Consider the following 15161-nt stretch of genomic DNA (forward strand, 5'->3'; position numbering starts at 1 on the left):
GGTCTCGCCCTGAGTGTGCAAGCTTTTCTTTGCCTTTGGAGGGAGGCAGGAAATTCTCCTATCCTGGTGGACTCAGCCAGAGATGGCTTCTTTTTCTTAAGTTCTTCCTTATCAGAATTTTCCCAGCAGGAGGTAGTGGTTCATGATAGATGCGTTGGTTTCCTCACATCTGGAAAATAACCAGTGGCGACTGCCCCAGCAGTGGTTTGGTGTGTGTGGAGCCTCTCTGTGGCTGACACCACGTGGTGTCTCCCCATTTCACATCTGTGCGAGGTGGCTTGGACACACCGAGGTGCTGGAGACCAGCAGCACCTCCTGGACTAGCTCCTGCCAGGGTCTCTGCTGGCTAAGAGGCAAATTGGGGGGAGTCATACTGGACTTGGAATAGAGACCTGTTGTCCCTGTTCCAGTTGGGACAACCTTTGAGAAACACCACACCCCAAGGGCAGGCAGTGGTCAAAAGGGGAGAATAATTCACTGTCAGCATCCCTGTTAGCCAAACTGTCCCGACCCGGGGCAGATCGCTTTGTTAGTATAATAGTTTTTACTCTGTTAAACAAAGGTCCCCACATTAAAACCTGTTCTCAGTGAAATCTTAGGCTGGGACACTGATCCCGCAGCCGCCCTCTGCCTCCCAGCACAGGTAGGATATCTTGGATGCATTTATTCTCGCCCCTTGCACGGTTGGAGTAAAGTGCTTATGAAAACATCTCTTTTATTGATTCTACATGCTTTTTAAAATTCCATTTTCAAGATCAAGAACAGAGAATGCGTGGTGTGACCGAAGGTCTCCTGCTGGTGTGGAAAGGTGGCAGGCTGCCTCTGCAGCTTTGCCTGGAAGCTGGTGCCCTGGACTACTGCTTCTCAACACTCCCGAGGAGTTCCCTTTGGCTGTAATCACCCACCGGCCTCCTCTGTATGAACAGCACGGGTGAAACTCTTGATGTTACTTCTTCCTCCATTGAATAAGCCAGATTCTCTTTCTTCTGAGGAATAATTGAAGTCTTTTGCAGGGTACGTAAGCAAAATTACCTAACGCTCTTAAATTTTTCATACAACAGTTTCATCTGGAAGAGAGGCCATTGAAACCAAGCATTTGTGTTCAAGTAAGAAAATGTATCCAAGTCACAAAGAAACATAATTTTGCTTTTGGAGACATGAGCAGCTTCATTTCTCATTTGTTCATTCGAAAGTCTCCACTGGGCTTCTGAGTGCCACATCCTGTCCAGAATGATGAAATATACAGAAAATGGTGCCTGCTGACCTTCTGGAGTTATTGGCTAGTAAGAAAGGTGGGTGGTATTCCAAGGTTTGTACCAAGAATTAATAAAATACAATCCCAATAATTAAAGTGATACAGTACAAAATGGGGTGCTGTGAGTAGTGAATAAGGAAATGAGGATTAAAGGTAAGGAAGAGTTAGCTGAGCAGAGAGAGAAAGAGGAAAGCAAAACTGGGAAAGAGCAGGAGGGTCAAGAACTGAAAGGGGGTTGGGTGCAGTGGCTCATGGCTCTATTTTCAGCACTTTGGGAGACGGAGGTAGGTGGATCCCTTGAACTCAGAAGTTCGAGACGAGCCTGGGTAATATAGCAAAACCCCATCTCTAGAAAAAATACAAAAATTCCCTGGGTGTGGTGGTGCATGCCTGTAGTCCCAGCTACTTGGGAGGCTGAGACAGGAGGATCACTTAACCCTGGGAGGTGGAGGTGGCAGTGAACCAAGATGGCGCCTCCGCACTCCAGCCTGGGTGGCAGAGTGAGACCCTGTCTCAAAAAAGCAAAACAAAAAAAACCAAAAACTCCACACAGCTGAAAGGGAACAAGGATGTCCTGATGGCCGAGAGGCAGAGGAAGTCCCTTGGAACAACAGGACATTGCCAGCCAACTGAAGGAGTCTTTGGTTCTCACCTTGAGGACGGCCAAACTTGTTTGTCAAGAACAAATTCTCAAGCCTTGTAGAGTTAAGATGGCTTCGTGTAGCACAATTCAATCTGAGCGCTGGAAATTGCTTCCATTGCCTGTGGTTTAGGGTGCCTCATATAAATTGAAATCCAGCAGGCCAGTTTCTAGAAGGATCATACTCCCTTGTTTTAATTAATTAATTAAGTTTTTGGTTCTCGGGCCTCAGTCTCCTGAGTGGCTGGGATTACAGGTGTGTGCCACCATGCCCGGGTAATTTTTGTATTTTTTGTAGAGACAGGGTTTCACCTTGCTGGCCACGCTGGTCTTTAACTCCTGAGCTCAAGTGATCCACTGACTTCAGCCTCCCAAGTGCTGGGATTATGGGCGTGAGTCACCATGCCCGGCCCCTTGTTTAAAGTCTTCCTCTTCCTTCCCCAACCCTTTGTCTGTGGTTTGCATGCTGAATTCCTATCACTGTCAAATTCTTCGTGGAGACCTTACTCAAGCAGCCTAGAGTCTATGGCTTTACCATTAGGGCAACAAGCTTCCAGAATAATCTGGGAGAAGATGTTCTTTGGGAGAAAGCACTTGTCTTTGTTTTCAAGGTGTTTTATATGGGGTTAAAGATACCATCCTCCTGTTATCTCACTAGATGTAGACAGTTAAAAAGCTTTTACAAAATTTTCAGAGTTTTCTAATGTGGTTGGTTGCACAGAATAATTGGCAGCCCTATTAATGATGTTCTGATGATCCTCTTTTGCTATGGTATTAATTTGTTTAGTTTAGTTTTGGTTCAGAAGAAAGACCTCATTGCTTTGATTCTTAGCTTATTGTGTAATCAAATCTTACTTTTTTAAAAAAAGTCCATTGTAGATTGGCCTTTCTGAATCTATAGACAACATATTTGACACTGTGGACAAAATTGTTCAAATAAAATCATTCAGTGTTATTTGGGTTATTAATCAGAAAAGAATGCATCAGATTTAAAAGAATCAGGTTATAAAAATATTGACTGTGCTTTTGGCTGCTTAGAGATTTGGAGCTGCAAGTAAAGGTACTTAAGTTAAAAAAAAAATAGAGCTTCAGCAGGCGGTAGATTATAGAGTGAGGGGAGGGGACAGGACAGAGCCTGAATGGGGGCCAGACCCTCCTAGCATGTGCACCTTCTCTTTCTCACTGTCCTGAGTCTGAGTCCCAAGGCCAGGTGAGGTTGTCTTCTCTATGTTTAGGAGAGAATAATAGTCTAGGGAGTTAAGTGATGCTTCCTAGCATGAAGCACAGTGGATAGGTTGGAAGAGAGCAGCACTTCCCTCTGGTTGTACATTCTGGGGGACAAGATTGGCCCTCCATGCAGTTGAGGGAAATCTGAGGAGACCCCCATGGCCACTCCCCATGACCAGTGCCATGCTGTATACAGCAGGTGCTCAATAAATGGTGGGAGATGATCTTTGCTATGGACTGAATTGTGTCTCCTTACAATTCCTGTGTTGAAGGCCTCACCCCCAAAGGGATGGTGATTGGAGAGGAAGACATTGGGAGCTGAGTAGGTTCAGTGAGGTCCCGAGGGTGGAGCGCTCGTGATGGGATGAGCGTCCCTGTAGGAAGAGGCACCAGGGCTGTCTCTGCCGTTGTGGGGATACAACAGGAAGCCGACCATCTGCAAGCCAGGAGGAGGCCCTCGCCAGAACCCGGCTGTGCTGGTACCCTGACCTTAGACTCCAGTCTCCAGTACCATGAGAAAAGACATTTCTGATATTTAAGCCACCCAGTGTGTGGTATTTTGTCGTGGTTGCCCGAGGTGACTAAGACAATCCTTAAAATGCCTTCCAGCTCTGAATTCATCAGTCCTGAGACCGGTGATCATGTGTACAAATCCCTATGGCTTTTCTCCCCAGTCACTTGATTGATTGGAGGCTTCTCTGTTGTATTGATGAGTGGGACAGAGAGGCCCTGCTGGACTCTAGACTCCTGGGCCCATAAAACCCTGAGAAGGACCATGGGCCCCCTGATGTGCTTGGCCAGAGCCCAGACTGCTCATTTGCTCCTCTAGGCCATTCTGAGCTGCCCTGCCTGTCTCCAGCCTCCTTTCTCAGCTTTCCCTCTGCACACCGTGCTGTTTCTGGAACCCACAGGCCCTTCCGGATTCCCTGCCTCTGCCTGCCAGCCTCCCTGGAGCAGGTCTCCCTGAATATCCACAGGCAGGACCTCTGTTCTCTCCCCTGCCCTGTTAAAGAAAAGCCAGAGCTGGAGGTAGGAGGTGAAGACAGTTTCTATTCAGGAACTATTGCAGTAGGGGAAAGAGACCTCAGTATAGAGCCGAGCTTAATTCTGAATACAGCACGGACAAGTGGGGAGGTGCAGCCCAGAAACAGGGTGGAAGGCTCAGTGGGTGGAAAGTTACTAAGAGGAGACCCCAGGGGCGAGGGGGATTCTGGCTAAACCCACCTTGCTGGAGGCAGACCAGGGTGACCAGACATCAAGGGTGGGGGACGAGTAACCGATCAGATAGTGACGTTGGGGATCTGGAGGCAGAGTCCAAGGTGGCCAGACACTGAGGGTAGAAGACAAGGAACTGATCAGATAGCGATGGTGGGGGATCCTGCCAAAACCAACTTTGCAGGATTCTTGCTAAAACTGGGCAGTGCAGAGACAGACATGGAAATGTAAAGGTGGAGGCCTGGTTGGGATGAGGATCCAGAGGCACCCAACTGGAGTCTCTGCCAGACCTCACGCACCACCCTGCTGTGTCAGATCCCAGTTACCGCTTGGCTCATGCTGTGAATCCTGAACCCCGCAAAGATTTGTCATCTTCGTCGTGGAACCCCCAGCACCTGGACCCCTGCCTGCCCCAGGGGAGGTGATCAGAAGAGGCTTCCCGAATCAGTGGAAGGGCCTGGGATGAAGGTGCAGGGCTCTGCTTCTCCACCGAGAGACAAAATAAAATAAATACAGGTGATTTCTCTTGGTAGCCAAGTCACAAGTTCTACTCCTGTGGGTCAGGGCCCCCTCCTCAAAAATTCCTTTGTTAAAGTCCTGCCTCAGAATGTGACCTTATTTGTAGGTGACAGCTGCAGATGACACGAGAGCCCTTCCAACAGGGCATGTTCCTGCCTTCACTGGTCAGCTGCAAAAGGCGGGCACAGGCTGTTCCTGAGGCTGTGTGGCCAGGGCAATACCTCACGGAGCTTCCTGTGGCCACAGCAGCAGCAGCATCTGCGAGCTTGAAAGGGGACGATGAGTGAGATTTTTGTCCACAGTTCTTGGTTGAGCTGCCACAAGCAGATGGGAAAGGCTGAGAAAGAAACCATTGCTCCCTGGGTGGGGACGCTTGAAATTCCCTTTCAACCAAGCGGAGGCCACAAGCACCCCGTTCATACCTGCATGCAGATGCCAGCACCTGGCTCGTTGGTGACCAGCAAGGGTCCCAGCTGAGCCGGGGTGCTCTCCTGTGGCTCTGGTGGAACGGCCACAGGATACTGGAGAGATGATTCAAACATCATTTAGATGGGGGAGCCGTTGAAATAGACTTGACAGTTTATTTTGCTTAGTAGAAAAAAATTAAAAAATTGTCAGCTACTATCACCATTTTTTAAATAAGATTAAAAAATGTATTTTACAAAAAAAAAAAAAGGTAAAAATAAGCAGCTCACCATGTCCCACTTCTTCCACCCCAGCACCAACACCCTCACTCAGCCGTGGTCCAGCCAGAAGACAAGGTCAGATAAAACAACCATAAAGAAAAAAAAACCTTCTTCTAGAGTGGCTGGGAATGAGGTCACCGTGATGTCTTCCCCTGAATCGGTGCCATCGTGGTTTTGAAGTGCGACGGTCACTCAGCTCAGGAGTCCCCGCTATGTGAACCTGTCCACCACTATTCACCCTTGGTGGAAGAAGACCCTGAGCACCCCAAAACATGACATCCTTATTTTCAGGAACCTCTAACTGAAATTGAGCCCTTCCTTTCTTTATGAATATAGGCACTGTCTTAGTTCCCTGCGGCTGTGGTAACAAAGGGCCTCAAACTGGGTGGCTTAAAACACAGACATTTGCTGTCTCAGGGCTTTGGAGACTAGAAGTCTGAGACCAGAGTGTCACTGGGGTTGGTTCTTCTGAGGCTGTCAGGGAGAATCTACTCCAGGCCCTCCCGCAGGCTCTGGGAGTGGCTGGCTGCCTTTGGCATTCCTTGGCTGGGAGACACAAAGCCTTGAGCCCTGCCTTCCTCTTCACACTGTGTTTTCTCTGTGAGTCTGTGTCCAAATTTCCCTGAAGGAATACCTGTCATGTGGGTTAGGGATCCCCCAATGACCTCATTGAAACTTAGTGTGGAGGCAGTCTCCAAATAAGGTCACATTCTGAGGTATTGGTGGTGAGGACTTTAACATGGGAGTTTTTTGGGAGGAGGCCCTCACCCACAGTAGTAGAACTTGTGACTTTGTCACTGAAAGAAATCACTTATTTTCACATCGCACCGTAATAGCAGTGGACATCTCCAAATACCGGCGAAGCTAGTCCTGCCTGCAAAGTTAAGGCAGTTTTTTTTTTTTTTTTATCAGATCTAGAGCTGGAAATCATTATTAAATGAGGCAATGAAGAAGTGTGTATATTATTCTGGCTCACTTTTAAAAATATTTTGATCCATTTATTTCAACATGGTTGATTTCCCCTGTAATTCTGTATGTTTTGTATTATGCATGTAAAAACGTTATTCAGAGGAGTTCACAGGCTTCACCCGACTGTGTTGAAAGGACCCGTGATGTAAGGACGTTTGTGGGAGGGGGTGCTTGTGGCTCCTTAACTGGCTCTCTAAAGAGCCTACTTCCCATAGTGAACCCTGTGAGGTCCAATTCTGTTCCTCCCCCTGGAGCTCCAAGAGAAGGTCATTGTCCTTGTAGCAGCAGGTGCCCCCCAAGCTGGGTTCTCACTGCAGGTGCCAGCGGGCTCTCAGTAGGTATGACCTGGATGTGAGTGGTGAGCCAGGATTGAGGCACTCAGCACCTTCGACCACACTTCCCACTCTCCCTGGGGTTCAAGTCAGGCTATGGAAAGTGTACACCCTGTTTGTCATATAACTGGATGGGTGGTGGGCAGAACGCCTCTGGCAGGGTAGACCTTGAAGGCAAAACTGAGTTGAGGTTTGTTAGAAGTTAGGACAGAAATAATTACTGCTGGGCATGCAGCACTTCCCAACCATTCTGTGAGGCAGGCAGTGTTATTGCCAGTTTGGCACAAGGACACAGGTGTAGAACATGTAAGTGCCCTGGGCCGTGCTACACCACCACTGTGTTTGAGCTGAGATGTGAACCAGGGCCTTCTGATTCCAAATTCCTCATTCCTTTTATCCTAGCAGGCTGCCTGCTAGGTTAGCAAAAGGGGTTAGCAAAAAGGGACTCCTATATCTGCTCTGCAGCTTCTTCAGCTGATTTATAATGGAAAACAGAGTAGATATTGATTTGGCAATTAGTGAAATATTATGAGAATCATCATAGCAAACTTCACAGTTTGATCAAGGATCCTGCCTTCAATATCTGGCCAACTGATGTGTAAAAGCAGCTGCAAGAACTTCAGAGCTGACAAAAAAAGCAAACTCCAGACTTTATTTCCTGGAATCTGTTTTGTGAGACACTGGCCCATGAAATGCTCTCCCAGAAATAGTCGGATTTGTGGTCAAATAAATTTGGGCAATTCTACAGAAGATGTGTCTTTTTCAGAGATTTATTTTTAATTAAACTTATTTAAAAATATTAACCTGGTACAATTTGCATATAGTGAAGTGTGCAAATCTTCGCTGCATGGCTCAATGAGTTTTTACATATATTTCCACCCATGTAATCACCACCGAGATCTAGAATAGAATGTATTCGTCTCTCCAGAGGTTCCTCTGTTCCCTTGCAGTCAATAATTCTCCACCAAAGATAAACATTCTGCTGACTTCCTTCATCATTGATAAGTTTTTCCTGGTTTTGAACTTCATATAAATGGAATCATTTCATGTCTAGCTCTTTTCACTCAACATCTGTCAGATTAATACATCGCATGTCAATAGTTTGTAGTTTTTATGGCTATGTAGCATTTCATTCATTCATTCTGCTGTTGATGGAAATTTCTTGACTAGAGTTGTGTTATGAATTTATTGCCTCTTGGCTCCAAATTCACCCTTTTTGCCTGGTCTCTGGAAATGGGTCTGGGCCCTCTAAATATTTTCCCTTTGCAATCTGGCTCTTGAAGCTTATCAGTGGAGGGTCCTGGAGGGGCATTGCAGGGGAAACAGTTTTTCCTTCCTGGTTCAGGGACACTGGTTTGGTAGCCCCTGTGGTGTTACAGGAGTACTTGGCAAGACAGCAGTTTCCCCGGGTACACCCGCTAGGTGTTTTGTAGCAGAGTGCATCTGTGAGACAACTGGTGAACTGCTTTCCGTGCAACCTAGAGGGCAGATTTCTGGCAAGTTCCAGAGGGTGGATTCCAAACATGTTCCTCTAATGTGGATCTGCAGTGATGTCTCTGCCATTCAGTGGGCATAGCTGTGCCCTTTTAGTGGGGTCTAGATCTCAGCCCTGGGATTGGGGGCATTTTCTCAGTTGCTCAATCTCAGCCCTAGGGGCAGTGGCCATTCCTTATATATGGTTGTTTGTATATTCTTTGGAACTGTCTTGACTTTATTACTGTTAGTCTCTCATTACTCCACTCCCTTATTATAGTAAATGTTTCTTTGTATTTGACTTTCCCTGGTCAAAGTACTATGTGGTTTTTCTCTCCTGTTTGGATCTAGATTGATACAACAATTTTTTGCAATTATGAGCAATGCTGCTGTGAACATTCTTGATCATGTCTTAGTGGACATAAGCAATAATTGCTGCTGGGTCTGTGTGCAGGAATGATTTGCTAGATCATAGCACATATGTTTATCTGTAGCAGAAACTGCCAAGGTATATACAGCTTTCCAAAGTGTGTTAATTTACATGCCTGCTAGCAAGGTAGGAGAAATACAGTTGCTTCCCAAGTAGCTGGGATTACAGGTGTGTGCCACCACTCCTGGCTAATTTTTTGTAGAGATAGGGTTTTGCCATGTTGGCCAGGCTAGTCTTGAACTGCTGGCCTCAAGTGATCTGCCTGCCTTGGGCTCCCAAAGTGCTGGGATTACAGGGATGAGCCACCATGGTCGGCTTCATGATAAAACTTCAGTGGATGAGGAGCTGCCTCTTATGATGAACAAAGAAGGTGGTTTCTTGAAATGGAATCCACTCCTGGTGAAGATGCTGTGAACATTGTTGAAATGACAAGAAAGAATTTACAGTGTTACGTAGAGTTAGTTGATGAAGCAGTAGCAGGATTCGAGAGGATCGATTCCAATTTCAAAATAAGTTCTGCTGTGGGTCAAATGCTATCAAATGGTGTCGCATGCTACAGAGAAATCTATCATGAAAGGAAGAGTCAATTGATGTGGCAAACTTCATTGTTGTCGTATTTTAAGAAATTGTCACGACCACCCCAACCTTCAACAACCATGACCCTGATCAGTCAGGAGCCATCCACATTGAGGCGAGACCCTCCAGCAGTAAAAAGATTATGATTCTCTAAAGGATCAGATGAACATTAGCATTTTTTTAAGCAATAAAGTATTTTTACGTAAGATATGTATGTAATTTTTTAGGCATAATGCTATTATGCATTTAATAGACTCCAGTATATTGTAAACATAACTTTAAATGCACTGGGAGATAAAAGTATTTGCTCTATTATGATATTTGTTTTATTGCAGTAGTCTGGAATGGAAACTACATTATCTCTTGGGTACGCCTGTATACAGAAAGAAATTTATTATGAGGAAATGCTCATGCAATGATGGAGGCTGGAAAGTCCCAAGATCTGCAGTCAGCAAGTTGGAGACCCAGGAGAGTCGATGGTGTGGCCCCAGTCTGTGTTTGAAGGCCTGAGAACCAGGAGAGCCAAAAGCTGGCAAGCTCTGGACCCAGGAAGAGCTGATGTTTCAGTTCAAGTCTGAAGGCAGGAAAAGACTGAAGGCCCAGCTCCAGGCAGTCAGGCAGGAGAACTTTCCTTTTACTCACGAGAGGGTCAGCATTTTGTTCTGTTCAGGCTGTCAACTGAGTGACCCAGAAAAGCTGGCACATAACATTCACCATCGCGCTGCAAGAGCTGCAAAACCCTCTCGCTTCTAACACTGACGCTCAGCCCTCCTCCAGTGGGCAGGGAGCTGGATGCCGGGAGGACTTGGGGTTGCCAGCCCAGTGTGGGCCTGGGCAGTTGCTGAGAATCTCCCTCCGCCCTGTGACTTCTTAATTACTTAGAGGGTCACCCTGGTTGCTCACTTCAGCTCACTTGGGAGATTCTCTCTGCTTGAGGCCAGGGGTAGGTTCAGGTCTGATGGGGTCTGAAGCTTATACAATTGGGGTGGGGGGCATTCCTCTTTAAGGAAAAGAAAACAGCGGAGGTGAGTCGTCCTGCAGCTTAGCTTCACTAGTCTCGTGGAAAATTTGCCTCCTAAAATGTCTTTCCTCTGAGAAAGCCCAGGCCTCCAAAGGCCCAGCCAGGCTGGCGTCAGTCTGGGGTCAGCTGCGGGGAGGCTCCAGGCCATGTGTGACACAGGAGTTTACCCCATCCCAGTTTCCAGTGGAGAAGCATCGTTCTCGTCCACCCCCGTCATGCTCTTTTCCACCTTCCCCAGGGGAAGGGATATTTTCAGTCTGTACAACGAATCCACTGAAATGTTAAGGTGGGCACAGTGGTCTGGGGTCTTCGACTTTGTTTATACATGGTGCCTGTTACTGGTCGGGTCTGTACAGGCAGTTTCCACTGGCGTTTTTCACCAGGCCAGCCAGAGTAGAATGACCACATGTTAAAATATAGATTCCTGGGCCCCAGACCTGCCAGAATCTCTGTGAGATGGAACCTTTCAACCTGGGTTTTAAACAAGCCTCCCAGGTGATTCTGACACTCACTGGATTTGAGAACCATGGGGTTGTTCAGACAGCAGGGACGTTGATGTTGTTCCTTCTGCGTTCCTGGTGATGCTGTTTTGTTCTCCCAAGGCCTGTGCGGTGGTGAGAATCTCCAAGGATACAAGACAGTGATCTGGAGCGAGTGTCCTGAAAGCAGACTCTAGCACTCAGGACTGCCAACACCCTCCCCGGGTTTCCTTGGTCTGGAATTCCCATCCCCTGGTTCCACCTGTTACATCACACCTCCCCTTCAAGGACCAGTGCAGATGCCACGTCCTTCACGGGGCTCAGAATGCTCACCAGCTTCCTCTCCACCGAGGGCCACAGCCCCTGGAGACCCCTTGAGCTGAGTGCTTTGTCCTTGCATACTCTTTCTGGCCTCATAGTGGGGCTTGGCCATTGTCCCTTCACTCCAGATCTCTCCTTTCAGATCCAGGAAGTGCATCTTGAACTTAACTTTCCAGACCCTCCCTTCAGTTTTCCAGTCCTTAGAGAGGTGGACTTCTGATTCCTTTGTCTCTGTGCCCTGTAGCCTCAGGTCAGGCTTAAGGCAAGATCTCCTCACCTGGCCTGGGGAGAGTCCCAGGACGCTGCACATGCCTGTGCGGGTAGGATGCTGATGCCCAGATTTCCCCTTAGAGAGTCTTTCCCTATCCTGACGGCTCTAGCTTTGTGTGTTACTTACTTGTTCCACTTTAATTCAAAATGTACCCAGCAACCAGCTTGTGCACAGTTCTCTGGGGTTTCAGGAGGGGTGTAAGACATACCCCTTGCCCTTCAGGCACTATGGCCAGAAGGGGGGCAGTGACCTAGGCAGGGGGCGGGAGCCAGCAGATGGGATACACTCAGAGGAGCCTGCGGCAGGCAGAGGCAGAGGAGAAGGGAGGTCTACACGTTCTGCACTGTATTTATCTCCTTCAGTTCCAAGGTTCTCTCCTGGCATCTATTTTGCTCATGAGTTACAGAGCAAAGCCTGGTGTGATGGTTACTTTTAGGTGTCAACTTGGCTGGATTAATAAATACCTAGAGAACTGGTAAAGCATTATTTCTGGGTGTGTTTGTGAAGGTGTTTCCAGAGGAGATTGGCTGTGAGTCAGTGGGCTGAGTGGGGAGGAGCTGCCCTCCATGTGGGCAGGCACCATCCATTGACTGGGCCCAGATAGAAGAAGAAGGCAGAAGAAATGTGAATTCCTCTTTCTCTGCTGGAGCTGGGATATTCTTCTTCTCCTGCCCTTGGACATCAGAGCTGCAGGCTCTCTGGCCTTTGGACCCGAGGATTTATACCAAGCAGGTTTCTGGGTTCTCAGGCCTTTGGCCTTGGACTGATAGTTACACCATTGGCATATCTGGTTCTGAGGCTCTTGATCTTGGACTGAGCCACACTCTTGGCATCCCAGCGTCTCCAGCTTGCATGGCCTGTCACGATATTTCCCCACCTCCATAATCACGCTAGCCAATTCTCCTAAGAAACTTCTTCTCATCTATCTGTCTGTCTATCTATCTATCTGTCTACCTACCTACTTACCTACCTACCTGCCTATCTATCTTTTGATTGATCTACCTATCAGTCTTTCTATCTATCCATAACCTGTTGGTTCGATCTCTCTAGAGAACCCTGACTAATACACCTGGAGTGCAGAATCTGCTGAAGAAACTGCCATTCCGTTATTGACTGGCTGGTCAGGCCATATAGCCTGGTGGTCTAGATGTGTTTGGAGGTAGGGCTTCTGTAGTACAGATAGTGCCTGTTCATGGCTCTGTCCCAGGTAAGGCAGAGCTAGCTTGTGCTGAGGGCTTCTGCTTTGCAGCTGGCCTGGGGTGGCTAGGATCTGGGGGCACAGGCTGCCCTTTCCAGGCTCTGTCTGCTGGTGCTGCAGGTGCCCCTACCTCCTCCTTCAGTGGAAGGCTGGCCCCCAGGTCCTCTTTAGGCACAATACAGACTCAGCCAAAGATGCAGATGTCTCATATATGAGGATTCTGAGCTGTGACTTCTGGTGGTAACTCCACTTTAGGCAGGAAAAATGTTCAATTGCCCATGAAAACAAATGACCCCGGGTCATTTGGGTTTGGCACCTGCTCTGCCAGTTGGGTTTGGCACCTGCTCTGCCTCCTGGGAAACAGTTTGGCCAATGCACTGCATGAGGTGAGTGCCCATCCCTGGGAATTTAGATCCCTGTGAAGGGCCCTGAGGAAAGGCACATCAGAGAGAATGAGAATTTAAGGTTTACTGTTAAAGCAACCCATAGAAAAGGAGCAGAATTATTCAAGCAAGGAAACAAAGTAGAAAAATATCTTCTTTCCCTTGCACTTGGTTTTTATGTTTCTCTCTAAAATGTATTGTGGGGGAGAAAGCCCCCCAACCCCCCTAATCAGCTGCATATCTTAGCCATGCAAATAAATAATGAAAGAAAGAAAGAAAGAGAAAGGAGAGAAAGAGAAAGAAAAGTAAAGAAAGGAAGGAAGGAGAGAAGGAAGGAAAGAAAGAAAAGAAAGAAACTTTGCAGCATCCTGGAGCACCAGTTCAGACAAGTTCTGGTCTCCTGCTTGCCTTCTGCTGTGATTTCTCTGAAGTTGCTGGGGGCAGGAGCTGGGCAGGAACTCCCCAGGGGTGCCAAGCAGAGCAGGTAGTTGGCTAAGTTTGCCTCCAGGAAAGAAGTCTCTGGAGAGCGAGCTGGTTCTAGAAAGCTCCATTATTATTTCATGTTGCTTTTGGCGAATATATGTAGAACAGAATTTTGACGATGAAATTTTCAGGTGCTCTTTTGGCCATCAAAATAACCAGCTCTTGGCTGGGCACAGTGGCTTGCCCTTGTAATTCCAGTGTTTTGGGAGGCCAAGGCAGGGGACTGCGTGAGCCCAGGAGTTTGAGACTAGCCTGGGCAACATAGTGAAACCCCATCTCTACAAAAAATACAAAATTAGAAGAGTATGGTGGCATGCGCCTGTGGTCACAGCTACTTGGGAGGCTGAGGCAGGAGGATCGCTTGAGCCCAGGAGTTCAGGGCTGTAGTGAGCTAGGATTGTGCTGCTGTGCTCCAGCCTGGGAGACAGAGTGACATCTGGTCTCTGAAATAAAATTAAAAAGCCCAAACCAACTCTGCTTTTCGCTCTTTCAGTTTCATTTCTTGCTGTCCTCTCTGTCCTCTCACCCATGATAACATTTTTAAAGTGCCGCTATTGTGTTAAGAATTGGATTTATTCTCTGTGTTAAATTCTCTCAGCATTAACTACAGACTCTGTTATGTAAATAAGGTAAATTATCAGGATGAGAAGTGAGACTCTAATTTATGAGTTTATCATGTCTCTTTAAAAAGCTGCTAGGTGCTATCCTATCTTATTAGGCTTGAAGGATTCTGGGGGATTGGCATATTGTTACTGTTGTGGACTTTGTTTGCCTTGATCATACCCATTTTACAGATGAGAAAAGTGAGGTTGGGATTGGGGCTCAAATGTGTGCTCAGAGTCACATAAGTAGGTTGGAAGGTGACACTACAGACACGGTAAATTGTGAAGGCCTGCTGGTAAGGCACGAGTGATTTGAATGACACTCTTTTTTTTTTTTTTCCTAGTGATTCCTGTCAGAATCACCATTTTTGGTAAACAAACCAAGCCCAGAACCTGATAATTATGGAGCATTCTACACTGACAGTTCTTTGAGACAAATTTCCTCTTGGCATTTACACTGTGGCTTTAGCTTTCAAACCAGAGGTTCCTCTTACCCAGCAAAAAGTGAGTTACACGCTTTCTTAATGTTATAACGTTACCATGGATGATCCTGAACTTGCCGAGGATAGCAGAGACGGGTGGGCAGAAGAGGAAAGAATCAGATCAGAGACTGTAAAAAGTAACGTAAAAAAAAATAATTCTGGCAGAGACAGAATTTGAAGGTACTTGTGCACATCAGAACACTGGACTTGCTTTTTTTTGGGAGCAGGAATGCTGCTTAATTAGATCAGAGAAGAATGCAAGTGGTCCATACATTTAGATCTACAATGCGTGGTTTCCAGACCTGCAGCTTGTTTTGCTGCGCTTCATCATGGAGTCATAGAAGGGCAGAGCTGGAGGACCGAGTGAGGGACCTGGTGCCATATCCCTACAGACAGGCAATCGGAGACTCCCGTAGGTTAAGGGCTGCAGAGCCTGGACCAATGCCCAGAATCTCTGAGCTTTTTATCTTACACCATGAAGTGACAGACGCTGGCAGATGTTAGACCTCTGTGCTTAACTGTTTAACCACACAGCACCCGACTTCTGTATTCAGCGAGGTTCTAGAGTTTCCAAAACACGGGTCTCCTCTCCCACCTCA

At 47.2% G+C, this 15161-nt stretch overlaps 2 protein-coding genes across 3 annotated transcripts in view; both read left to right on the forward strand.

Moving 5' to 3' along the window:
• Positions 1-15161, forward strand: part of IGSF5 (immunoglobulin superfamily member 5) — a 200849-nt gene that overhangs the window by 42655 nt on the left and 143033 nt on the right. The gene's annotated exons all lie outside the window — the stretch shown is intronic.
• Positions 1-15161, forward strand: part of B3GALT5 (beta-1,3-galactosyltransferase 5) — a 60916-nt gene that overhangs the window by 33096 nt on the left and 12659 nt on the right. Inside the window, exons 2-4 of one of the 2 annotated variants that reach the window (XM_055105290.2) lie at positions 755-1292; positions 9658-10265; positions 14425-14584. The gene's annotated coding sequence lies outside the window, so the exon portion shown is untranslated. The remainder of the gene's footprint in view (positions 1-754; positions 1293-9657; positions 10266-14424; positions 14585-15161) is intronic. The other variant, XM_055105291.2, reaches the window with a different exon arrangement.

The sequence above is a fragment of the Pan paniscus genome, chromosome 22, assembly GCF_029289425.2.
Source record: "Pan paniscus chromosome 22, NHGRI_mPanPan1-v2.0_pri, whole genome shotgun sequence".
Classification (NCBI taxonomy): Eukaryota; Metazoa; Chordata; class Mammalia; order Primates; family Hominidae; genus Pan; species Pan paniscus.